The following is a 12,432-nucleotide window of genomic DNA, read 5'->3' as shown; positions in this document are numbered from 1 at the left end:
TCTGAAGTCCACATCTGGAGGAGGTGAGGTCAACCAAAATGTTATTAAAAGATTTATTGTACGTAATGATACCTATGTCAAGTACCTATTCATGTATTTTTGGTGCCTTAACAAACCAAAACTACAACTATTTCCTAACATTAACAAAGTGTTAAAAAAGGCTTTCTGTCCAAGTTTATTGTCACATTCATTAAAAGTACAGTGTAAAGTGTAAAATAAAGGCAAAAAGCCCCAAAAAATAATCATTCATCCGATCATTAATAAATAAATACAGTGTACAATCAATGCAATGAAATGCATTACACTGTGTCTCTCTCTCAGCCCTTTAAGACCTATGAATAAGAATAATAAATAAATACATGAGCAGCACAGAGTAGGAGAGAGATGCTTGTAGGAAGTTGTCATCAGTCGGCACAAAGGCGGCATACAGCTGCTAAAGGTTACCATGTCCATCAGGATGAGATGCTGAGGGCCGGTGACAACATTTCCACAAGTTGGGATGAGGGTTTGGCCTTGATCAGCGGTTTGCAACCTTTACAATAAAAGAGCCATTTTTGGGCCAAAAAAGAAAGAAAAATCTGTCTGGCGTTGCGACTATTTTTTAGGATTTGGCCTGGGGAGACTCAAGACTAGCCATCAGAAAATAAAAATGCTTTTTCTTGGTGTACAGGCTTCACATGTTTTTACAGTTGCTGAATGCAAGAATCACTTTAGACCTAAAATAATTATTAATCAAATTAAGATGTTGGGAAAAAAAATGTATTTTTATTTCTATATGAATTAAAAGAGCAACCAAAAGCAGCTAAAACAACCGCAGGCTGCAGATCCACGGACCAGAGGGTGGTGTAATATATTAAGTCGGATTGAAAGCCAAGTTACGACCAACTTGCCGCCCTGTTGCTGCAACCAGGCCGTGATGTGTTTTAGAGCAGCATCCATCTCCTGCCACATGTTGCTCCTTACATCTGGGAAATTAACTTTTTGGTTATTTCTAACATCCATCATCGTGTGTGTACAAGACCTCAGAACCGTCCAACAAAAGGGAAAAGAGATCTGCAACTTTTCAGATGGGACTAAGCAGACAGACAGAGACAGGGGCGAAAACAAAACATTCTTCTGTCTTGGTTGGAAAAATTAACAGCTGCATAACATAACTGTCTGTATATGATGATACAACCACCCTGGGACAGGAATTGGAATGAGATCGGAGTCATGTTGGAGCCTGAAACTATAACCCCCACATCCTCAAGAAATTTCACAGGCAGGACCGACACATGCCGGGTACTTCAATCCTGGCGAGGATTTCACGCTTCAGCTGTTGTCAATGGGGAGAGCTGGCTGTTGTGGCTCTTGTCATGCTAAATTCCTGCCTAATGCGATGGGTGTAAATTGGTGGCAGTTTAGTCTGTGAGTTAGAAACCACACCGTGGAATGTTTGATCCCTAAAAATAGTCACTCTGTTTTAAAACATCTGGGGGCGTGTCATGTCTGCGCTGAACGCTTCAGTGCAGATGCTGGCTTGCATCATTTCATGTTTGAACTGTTCGGTCATTTTTTTTCCGAGCATACTCTCTTGTTGCCAGTAAAAACTCTACAACCCCTGTTCCAAAAAAGTTTGGATGTTGTGTAAAACAAGATAAAAACAGAATGCAATGATTCATCATCGTCATTTTTGACTTGAATTCAGTTGAATATATCGTAAAAAGAAGATTTTTAATGTGCAAGCTCAGCACTCTGAATTTGATGCTTGCAACATGTTCCAAAAAGGTTGCGACAGGAGCAACATAAGACTGTGAAAGTTGTGGAAGGCACAATGACATCTGTTTGGAAGATTCCACAGGTCAACAGGTTAATTTGTGACAGGTGATAGTACCATAACTGGTTATGAGAGGGGCCTCCTTGAAAGGCTTAGTTGTTCACAAGTCTGAAAAACTGCATTCAGCAGTTTAAGAACAACATTTCTCGACACAAATCTGCAGGGATTTAGTGATTTCACCATCTATAATCCATAATATCATTAAAAGATTCAGAGATGCACGTTAAGAGAAAGACGTATATCAACAACATCCAGAACCACCGCAGACTTCTCTGGACCCGAACTCACCTGAGATGGAGGACGAGTTCAGATTGTTTTCACAAATCATCATTTAGTCCTCCGGGCTAAAGAGGAAAAGGACCATCCAGATTGTTACCAGCTCTTCAAAAGACAGCAGCTGTGATGTATGGGAGTGTGTTAGTGCCCATGGCATCATGGGTAACTGTCACATCAGTGAAGGCCCCATTAATGCTAAAAGGTACATACAGGTTTTGGAGCGACATATGCTGCAGTCCAGACGACGTCTCTGCTTATTTCAGCATAGTCAAATAGTTCAGGTACTAGACTGACCTGCCTGCAGTCCAGACCCGTCTCCCATTGAAAATGTGTGGTGCATTATGAAGCACAAAATACGACAACAGAGATCAAACAGGACTGTTGAGCAACTGAAGTCATATATCAAGCAAGAATGAGAAAGAATTTCACTTTAAAAACTTCAACAATTAGTGTCCTCAGTTCACAAACACTGACTGAGTGTTGTTAAAAGAAAAGGAGAAGTATCACAGAGGTAAATAAGCTCCTGTCCCAGCTTTTTTGGATCATGTTGCAGACATCAAATTCACAGTTTGTGGTATTCAATTGAATATAGGTTGAAAGGTTTTTGCAAATCATCGCATTCTGTTTTTATTTCCGTCCCACTTATATGAAATTGAGGTTATAATAATAAACTCCTTCAGCAAGTTTCCAAATTTTCTGTGTGTCTGTGAGCCAAAAAAAAAAAAGAAAAAAACCTGCATCCGTCAGTCACGCTGCCTCTCCCACTCGCCCATTCACTGCTGCATTCCTCACATTCTTCCATTCAACAGAGGTCAGAAAAGAGAGGAACAGATCAAACGTAGAAGATATCTGGAGCGTGGGTGAAATGTGGGCGTGAAAAACCGCTATTGAGAGCAAGCCCACCCACAGCCCCTACTAGCGAATACACTGTCTCTCCATTACCCCATATGGGTATCTTTTTTGATGACAAAAGGAGGAGCGTTTTAGCAGTGCAACCGTTATGACGTGTTTCTGTCCTCTGCTCCTGTGCATCACTTTCACTGGCTCAAAGGTCAGCAGTTCAGCATTTGATGCCAAACACCATCTGTGACAGGAACACTTAACACAAAAGGGGAGGTTGGGTTTTGGAAGCTACGTAGTTCATGTAAGGATTTCAGGACGTATTAAGCACTTTATATCCTGGTGGGTGGAAATTTATTACCACAAACATTTCATAAGAAGCAGGAAACTAGTAGCTTCTTGGAAATTCTGCAAACGTCATTCCTCAGATTCAGTTTGAATCCACTGACAATGCAGCTTTGACACAAGCCAAACCACTGTTTAATGAACTGAGTGAGTAAGATAATGAGGCTCCATTAACTTACAATTTAGTTTTTTAGCTGACGTTCTCTTCCAGAGTGACTTAAGCTGAGTAAGTAGTGACTTATTAAACAGAAGTTCAACTGATTATCCTCTACCGTTTCCAAAAATTTCCATTCATACAAACAATCCGCAGAAATGAAAGTTGGAAAAGTATTGTAATACTGCTGGGATTGTAGTTTTTACCTATATTGCACATTGCAAAATGTCAAGATTTGTGCCAATGATTTGTCACTGCCCCTTGGCTACTGATACTGAAGCATAAGGTACCTTGTAGCAGCTGCCAGAAAGCTGTTTTCATCATGTCAGTTTGGTCGGGTTTAGCCACAAAAACTACTTGGTTAAGTTTAGGATGTTGTATTATGTTAAATTACTTTATGGTGCGTTACGTGTGACTGAAGCGACTCACAACACAAAAGTCACATGATGCACATAACATTATGTACCTTACAAACTTTAATGCTTCTCCTGTGTGAAAGTCCCTTGTTTCTTTGAGGCGTCCATCCACCCGACTCTCTCCCTCCTACACTACGTCAACAGCCTGGGGGGCCCAGCTGCAGTTGGGTTTACACCGAAGCCTGGTGCAAACTGGTACCCTCCAGTTCTGTATGAGTCACCAAGGGGCAGTGACAAATCATCATTATCTGACAAGCTGGGAGTGAAGCTGAAAATGTTCATATGGAACATACCTGCAAAATATTAACTGTCAGTGTTTTTTTAGTAGTTTTCCTACTGTTGTAGGATTAAAGCTCGTTCTTCCACTTCTTCAAGGTTTTGTCTCAACGTCAGCTACAGTTTTGCTTGGTCTTGTCTCGGTTTTGTGAAAGAGGACTCTGGATTTGTCTGTCACTGGGTGTAAAACTTGCTGCTAACCCTAATCCTGCTTCAAATGCAACAAATAACTTTTTTTTTTGTTTTTTTTTTTGGTGTTGTCAGGTGTCACACCAGCATCCAAAATAAAAAGTGTGTGAACACTTATTGAGACGGTTGGGACTGTGTCAAACTTTTTTCTGCACTTAGAAAGGAAGCATAAAGCTAAGCGATGCTTGCAAAACTATTTAGCCAACATTATGTTTTTGCTTGTGATAAATATGCATGTGCACGATTAGTGGACTACACATCGCCACCCTCGCTAGTCGGCACCAGAAATACTAGTCAGTTTAATTATTTATCAATACTTTATTCATACATAATGCTAGTTATCTGTTGCCTCTAAGATGTTATGCAGTCGCCCACCACTAGTCAGGCCTCTGGCCCCATCAGACCGCAGCCCCTCTCCCCATACGCTGTAAGCGTGTATGCCCCAATGGCCCAGGCAACCCTGGATGTTGTTATCAGCAAATTTGCGTAAAACCAGCGCAGTTTGGCTGTGTTTTAATATAGAAAATGGAAATAATGTAGACTGTAACAGAATAAAGTGATATACAATCGACTGGAGCAACATGTGACCACATTCAGCGAAGACACGGACATTTACCTGCAAGCAGAGCAGCAGCTAACGTTAGCCACACTGTGTAGCAGGCTGGCAGCTAACAGTGTGATACTGTTCGGTCTGAAAAGGTGAAGCATTTAATGAATTGTCATGTTTTGTGGGTTAATGTGCAATGTTTGTATTGCAGAGTGCAAAGTGGCACACATTTCATTTTTTCAGACAGTTTAACATTATAAATGAATAAATTGTGCTCAATTTTAGTTTCTCTCTGAGTGTTTTCTTGCTGTTAGACTAGTTGACTAGTCTAAATTAAATTTTGCATTTGATAAGTAGCACTCCTTCACTTGAGTAAGTTGGAGATGTGACAGCACTTGGTCTTGTGTCTGTCAATACACACCGGTCTTGGTTATGACCTGGTCACGGTTTAGATGGTCATAACTACACCACAGAATTCTCCTGCAATATCAACTCCCACCAACTATGTCTGTGGAATTCAAAGCACTGTGTTAAAGTTAATGTTGGTAACGTTGGAGAAAAAAAGCAGCAGTAAGCTAGATTTTGAAAAGAAGCATCTGTCCAAAGCCAATCCCCCAAAACACACGAGCACTGCCTGACTGCTGCTGGAGAACAAGTCACTTTCTACCATAACTACCTCATGTGCAGTGTTAGGACTAACAAGTTACTGTAATTCCACTACTTTTGGCAGTAATTAGACATGTAACTAATTACGTTTTCTTATCAATGATGTAATTATAATTATGGAAAATAAAATGGGCTTATTACTCATTTCTTTTGTCTTACCTGAAAACAGCGGACAACAGTGTACGACTCCAGCCATGTGCAGGTTTTATTTTTTCTAATAGCAAACACTCTGCTCTGTTACTATTGCTGTGTCACTGTTACAGTCATGTGAAATTCACTGCTGAAGTCACTTGTGACTCATTTCTGGAATAATAATTTTCTGAGAAATGTTGGAAATGACACAAAAGTGGACGAAAGCATTGGAGGGAAAATGTTGCAACATAAAATCATAAAAATCGTTTCTGTAAATGCTTCCAACATCAACACTGATGACTTGAGGGTACTGGAGTGGAACTTTGGGCCACTTTGAAGCCACAGAAACAAGCTGTCAACGCAACATTGACAAATCACCTTTTAAAGGTATAATCTGCAACATTTTCCCAAAGGAAACTATGCATAAACTTATTAACATAATCGTGTTCACTTATGACCCAGTAGGAGTGTGTGGTGGTGGCTGTGTCTGCAAAGACCCTACAGCCCTTTGCCTGTATACCGCTACTTTTATTATTATTATTATAAATAAGAATTAATAATTATTGTTTTGTTGTGCTCAGGACATTTCACCAACCCAAAATGTTGATATCCTGATGCATTTAAGAAAAGCTCAAAAAAAAAAAAACACTGACTCAACCAAAGTTAATATGGCAAACTTCTGTGAAAACAGTTGCTTATTTACACATCCAGCAGTTATGGAGCTCCGTTATCATTCATTTGGAGCTGTGACTGTGTCTACCTGATGATTGTTGGTGCTCCACTATCCTCCCCAGCTGTCTCTAATTGTGTCTATCTGCTGTGTGGTGAAAAAGGCACTTTATGACAAATAAGACCACACAATCAGTGCCCCTATGCTTTAAACCAGCATTACCCAGTCCTGGTCCTCGCGGCCCACTGCCCTGCATGTTTTAGATGTTTGATTAGCTCATCATCAAGCCTCTGCAGAAGCCTGATAATGGCCTGTTCATGTGAATCAGGTGTGTTGGAGCAGGGAAACATCTAAAACATGCAGGGTGGTGGGCCCCAAGATCCAGAATTGGGAAATGCTGCGTTAAACTGTTACCCTGAAGGTATCCATCTAGCATCCTTTCAAGGGGAGAATGTTTTGATGTGCTGTCAAAGTCAAGTGTTGTAGTATAACGTTAATGTCCCATCTAAAACCAAGATTAAACATTCACTTCTTTTTAACTTTGTAACTACCTTCCTTTTTTCCTTTTTGTGCGCACAGTGGATGAGCTAAAGAGTTAAAAAGAAGAAGAAAAGAAGAGAGTGCAGGTGGCTCAGAACAGAGCAGAGGGATTTAAGTTTAGCAGGAAACTTGTCTAGTGGCAGTAAATGTACAGTTTGCCCATGAAAACACTGCAGAAAAAAGTCCAAGAAGCTCCTGTGTCTTTCTTACCAGCTGCTGGGTGGGATTAAACCGGAGCAGAGTGAGACGATCTGTGGCTCTGGAATAAAATCTGGTTAAATTACATTTTCAATGCACTTTTGTGGGCACCAGCCTGGCGTTTACCCACTTATTGTCAATTTGAAGTCTAAAGAAACACTTCAGATCACATTTACCCCGGTCGAGACGGGATCAGAATGACTTGTCAGTCACACAGTAGCTCTGCCCTAAAGCATAACCAGGTTTATCATCTATTTTACTTTAAATGTGACCATAATTGACAAAATCAACATCATGCTGTATAGATGAAGAAAACCCATTAGGAAGCTGTTTACTGAGGTCACACATCAAAAGAGAAGTAGGGTCATTTTGCCCATAAGAGTTAATACAATCAGACTTCTTTCAGTCGCCCCCTGCTGGCCATTAGAAAGAATGCAGGTTTAAGGCACTTCGTCCTCTGTATAATATACAATCTGATTTGACACGTTGGCAGCGAGAATGTTCCGTTATGAGAGCAGTGAGAGTGAACCAGAACAGTGCAATGAGCTGGAACTCACTGTCAGTTTCCATAAAGCCGAGTCGAGCTGCAGATCCTGGTGATAATTCTCTGAGGATTCATCAATATGAGTGACCTTTTCACACTGTCATTTCTTACACTCGAAAAGATTTTAATCAGGCTACATTCACGATCAAATTTAAAAACATGACTGACAGAAAGTCATTATGTCAAGTCATGAAAGTATACAAAGATGACTTTCACAGAGAGGAAGTGACATTATCCTGATGTTGCATCACACACAAATCTGTTAAAGACTAAAACAACTCTGACCTCTGGAGAATTTCACAAGTGCAATCTCAATTTCCAGAAAAGGAGGATCTAGTCAGTCTATGACGTTTCTTTTTTCGCTACTTGGCAAGTATCCTGGCCGGCCAGGATGTTATAAAATTTAAAAATCACTGTCCTGAGAAACTCAAGAAATTCCACAAAGGTAAACACGTAGTAAAAGCGTTAAAAAAAAAACGGAAGTGAGAGACGTGTTCTTAAACCGCCAAATTTCCTTCTTGTTTTAGTTTCGGTTATCCAGGTCAGTTTCATTAACTTCATTACTGGCAGGAAGCCACACTGGGAGCTGCCCAGTTTGACCACAGGCTTGTAACTCGTGTAGCAGCTGGAGTTCAAGAGCATACTCATTGTGGTTGAGAGTATTTGGCCTCACTGTGACAGCAGGAGGAATTGGGTCTCTGTTTACTTCAGTTTATTTCCTGCATTTATTATTGTGCTGGTGGAATCTTCATTTGCATGCTTGACTTTTCCTTTTTTACCCTCCAGTGCCATGATTTTCTGAAAACAAAAAAAATGTGAATGAGATAAGAGATGTTTCAGTGTCCAAAACTCAATTTATCATATAGATTGTTACTTTTCTCCCTTTTTTTGCATTAAGATCAGTCTTATATGCAAACAGAAGCTAAATTATTACTAAACTAAAATTTGGTGAAACAAAGAAGAAAGTGAGGTGATGACATGAGGCTACAGAGGCAGGGGGAGGAGGAGGAGGAAGGAGAATTGCTCAATTTTGTGTTTTTTGATTCTTACATTTTAATTATGATTTGCTTCACCTCAACAAACAAAGACATTTGAAGCTTTTTTTTTTCAGATGAGGGGGGTTAGAGGAGGGGGGGCTGTCCGGCGTGGGCGTTGATGCTGAATGGCGACGATGGCTGATGACTCAGGTGATGTGTCATGCTCAATGCTATAAAAGGGAACTTTTACATTTTGTCCACACACACAAACACACACACATACAGTACAGTACACACACTGGACTCAGGAAGAGGTTTGTTTACTTCAGCAGGAGCACAAAGATGAAATGTAAGTTTGTTTCAGATACTTTTACTGGAGGTGTGTGTGTGTGTGAGAGAGAGAGAGAGAGCAAGAGTGTGTGAGTGTTTGTGAGGAGGAGGAGGCGAGGGGGGCTTCACTGCACGTGGTCTTTACTTTTACTTTCAGCCTGTGGTGAGTTTGAGAGTCTGTGAGTGAGTGAATGAATGAATGAGTGAGGAAATACATGAGATTTATCTGTTAGCTGCAAGTTAAAGTGTTAAAATGTGAGTTTCTTTTGAATTTTAAACACAGGCAAGTTTGTTGTCAAGTTGTGCTGTGATTGGCTGATCCTGTGTGTGTGTGTGTGTGTGTGTGTGTGTGTGTGTGTGTGTGTGTGTGTGTGTGTGTGTTGGGGGTTTCCCTGAGTAGTTTGAATTAGTCAGCAATATGATTGTGTCCTGCAGCCTCGGACTTACTGTAGTTTAACAGAAAAACATTTCTTGAACATACATGAGTGGTCGATTGATCGATTAGGGAATCAAAAGAAAAGTCTCGAACTATTTTGATGATTGATTAATTGTTTTAGCCATTTTGTGAGAGACAAAAAAGGGAAATTATAATGAGCAATTTCCTTTTTTTTTGACATTTTATAGACCAAAACCAACAGATTCATTGTGAAAATTATTAACAAATTATTCAATAATGAAAATAATCCAGTTGCAGCTCTATTATTCAGCTTTAATGTTCCCAAATTAAAATTCAGTAATGATATAAGTATGAAAACATGCAAGTAGTGTCATGCTGGGATGAGACTGCACAATATTTTTGTCTTTAGGAGGTCACAGAGTCATAAATTTTTCCTGTGCCTTGGCAGCTGAATGCTGACCTGGACCAATCAGAGCTTTTGCAATTTGTGTGATGTCCATGGAAAGTGCCAGGGACTCACTTCCTCGTTCCACCTGCCAGCGCAAGTGACAAACGCTTGTGTATGTACATGAAAGCGAGGCTGGAACCAGTTGTGGTCACTGGGCAGTGAAGGTGGTCTGGATGGTGATGTCACTCCCACCAGGTGTCATCACGGGGGCTGATATTGTGTTGTCTGATAAAACGCAACACACCCATCAAATCAAAGTCAACTAGTCGATTACTAACTAATTACTAACCAAGACAACCCGGTGACTTGTAACAAAAACAACAGAAGCCGTTAAACACCGCGTGTGTCTGAGAGATGAAACACATGAGTCATGGAGGCAGACGATGATGTCATCATTGCACATCATCAGAGCACTTACTGTAATGTAATCTGCACACTCACTGTAAGGCAATGGATCATGGATGTATCAGGAGAGGGAGTCAGTGTTGATGCTTTTGCCCTAGAAGTCAACTGTGGACCTGCAACTGGAAAAACATCACATGATGTTGCGGTGACTGTGACCAGCTTAATGAAACATGAGGAAACAGGACGATGAAACATGTACAACTGCACATAGAAACAGTCTGAAAGGTCGGAGCTCATTAAACAGAAGTTACTGTTGTTATTACTGATAATCTTCTCTGTTTTATCTTGTAACAAATTGCAATTTTGTTTGGTTTGTCTTTTGTCAGTTTTACTTTTTGCATAGTTACTGTACTTTGGCTTTATAGGGCAGTGTAGCTGAGATCAAAATGAATGTCAAGTCTGAAGGTGGGTATGGTCTGAGCAGGGGCACAGGAAGTAGGGGTGGGGCCAGTAGTCCCCCTACTTTACACCCCTGGCCCACATTTGTTTTAAGTCATAGGTCACTGTATCCTAGTAGTCTGTTCGTATGTGATCATGGCAAAACGTGGTCCTGGAGAGGAAGGTTTTGAGGACTTTTGCAGGTGTTTATATGTCTGTGGACAGATTTGGTCAACATGATGGCACCACCAAACTTTATAGGTGTGCAGGGGAGATCAAATGAAGATGAGTGTGGTTTGGCTTGCTGCCACCATTATTGTGAGGTCAAGACTGACCTGTGAAAAAATACCTGAGGTTTTTCTGATAAAAACACTATAACATTTATGTCTCAAGCTCTTTTTTATATTCAAGTTGTAATCTATGTGGTGTGAATTACAAAAACAATCAAACTTTTTTGTATTACTGCATGTAGATCATAAACTCTTGAAAATAACCCTATTGTAATTGGTTGAGAAATGTTGACACGGTAGTACTTTTTATCCAGAAAAACTTGCTGTTCACAGGTCGTATATATGTTTGTGACCCGACCCATAAGCACTGAGTCCTCATGTAGCGACGTAGCAATGGGGTGGAACGTCAGCATCTTAATGGGCACTGTGGCTGGTGTGATCCAGTCACAAGATGGTCTCAAGTTCCGATTCATTTCACTACAGAATGACAGATGACAGAGTAGAAAATAAAGTAGTTCCAGTAGATCCTATTGCGGATGTTGATTTTGGGGTGAACTGTCCCTTTAACATACAGCTCAGAAACTGAAGTTTCATTTGTCTCTGAACATTTGGATTTAAGACATCAACAACAGGGAGTTTTCATGACAGTGCATGCAGAGTTATATTAAATTATATGTAATCACTGCATTTATCAACATGCCAAAACAGGACCCTGATCATCTGATATGAGGATTCACAGATGTTTTCTCTCTTGTTGTTGCCGGATGAAAAAAAAAACCCTGGCGTTCTCCCAGAATATCTTCAGCCTGTTTACAAACCCACAGAGCAACGTCGGCCTAGATCTGGAGTTGTGATTTTGACCTCTCGGTGACACCTTTCACATTGCACATAATTATTTGACCCATTAGTAATATTAGTGCAGCTTTAAAGGAAAGTTCAGGTTATCTTACTGAGGCCAGCACGCTGCATTACACACATGACACTCATGCTTCGCCAGTTCCTTGACAGTTAACAGTCTCTCACTCGAGTGGTTGGTTTCGGAGGAAGTTGATAGGGCATGTTCGGGGCACTTCCTGACAGACGTCATGCAGAAGTTCATTGTAAGTTGTTGAAAGTACAGGGAAGGGACCATCTGAGGACGTGCAGCGCTCAGAGAGAGGAGACAGGAAACTCCAGCGTTTCTGCACAGCGTCTGGCCAACCAGAACGGAAACGGCAGAAGCGTGTGAGACGCCGCATGCGTGCGTTGATGTGCCTTGCGTGAGTGAATGAGCGTGTGCTGACGAAACGACCTGCAAAATGCATCAAAGGCGGTCAATTCACTCTTGCCTCTTAAGCAGTTCTGCTCTGAGTTGTAATGCTGTCACAGCTGTTTGCTCTGCCAAATACATGACTGTACACAACGCTGCCGGAGGATGTTTTTCTACTACGACAGAGGATTTTTGCTGATGTCTTCCTCAGTAATTTTCCAATAGCTTTAAGAAGTTTTTCCAAATTTCTTGTTTGTGTCCTGAAAGCTCACATGAAGCCCACTGGATGTTGAAAATCTTTGACGCCACGACTGATATTTAAAGGGGCGTGTTGCCAAAAGCTTTAAGTGCGCTTACTCATTCTCATACTCATTCAGTTTTGGCGTTGGAGTAAAAAGTGACCTGCATG

The sequence above is a fragment of the Lutjanus erythropterus genome, chromosome 16, assembly GCF_056507025.1.
Source record: "Lutjanus erythropterus isolate fLutEry1 chromosome 16, fLutEry1.hap2, whole genome shotgun sequence".
Classification (NCBI taxonomy): domain Eukaryota; kingdom Metazoa; phylum Chordata; class Actinopteri; order Lutjaniformes; family Lutjanidae; genus Lutjanus; species Lutjanus erythropterus.
This window is presented reverse-complemented; position numbering follows the sequence as displayed.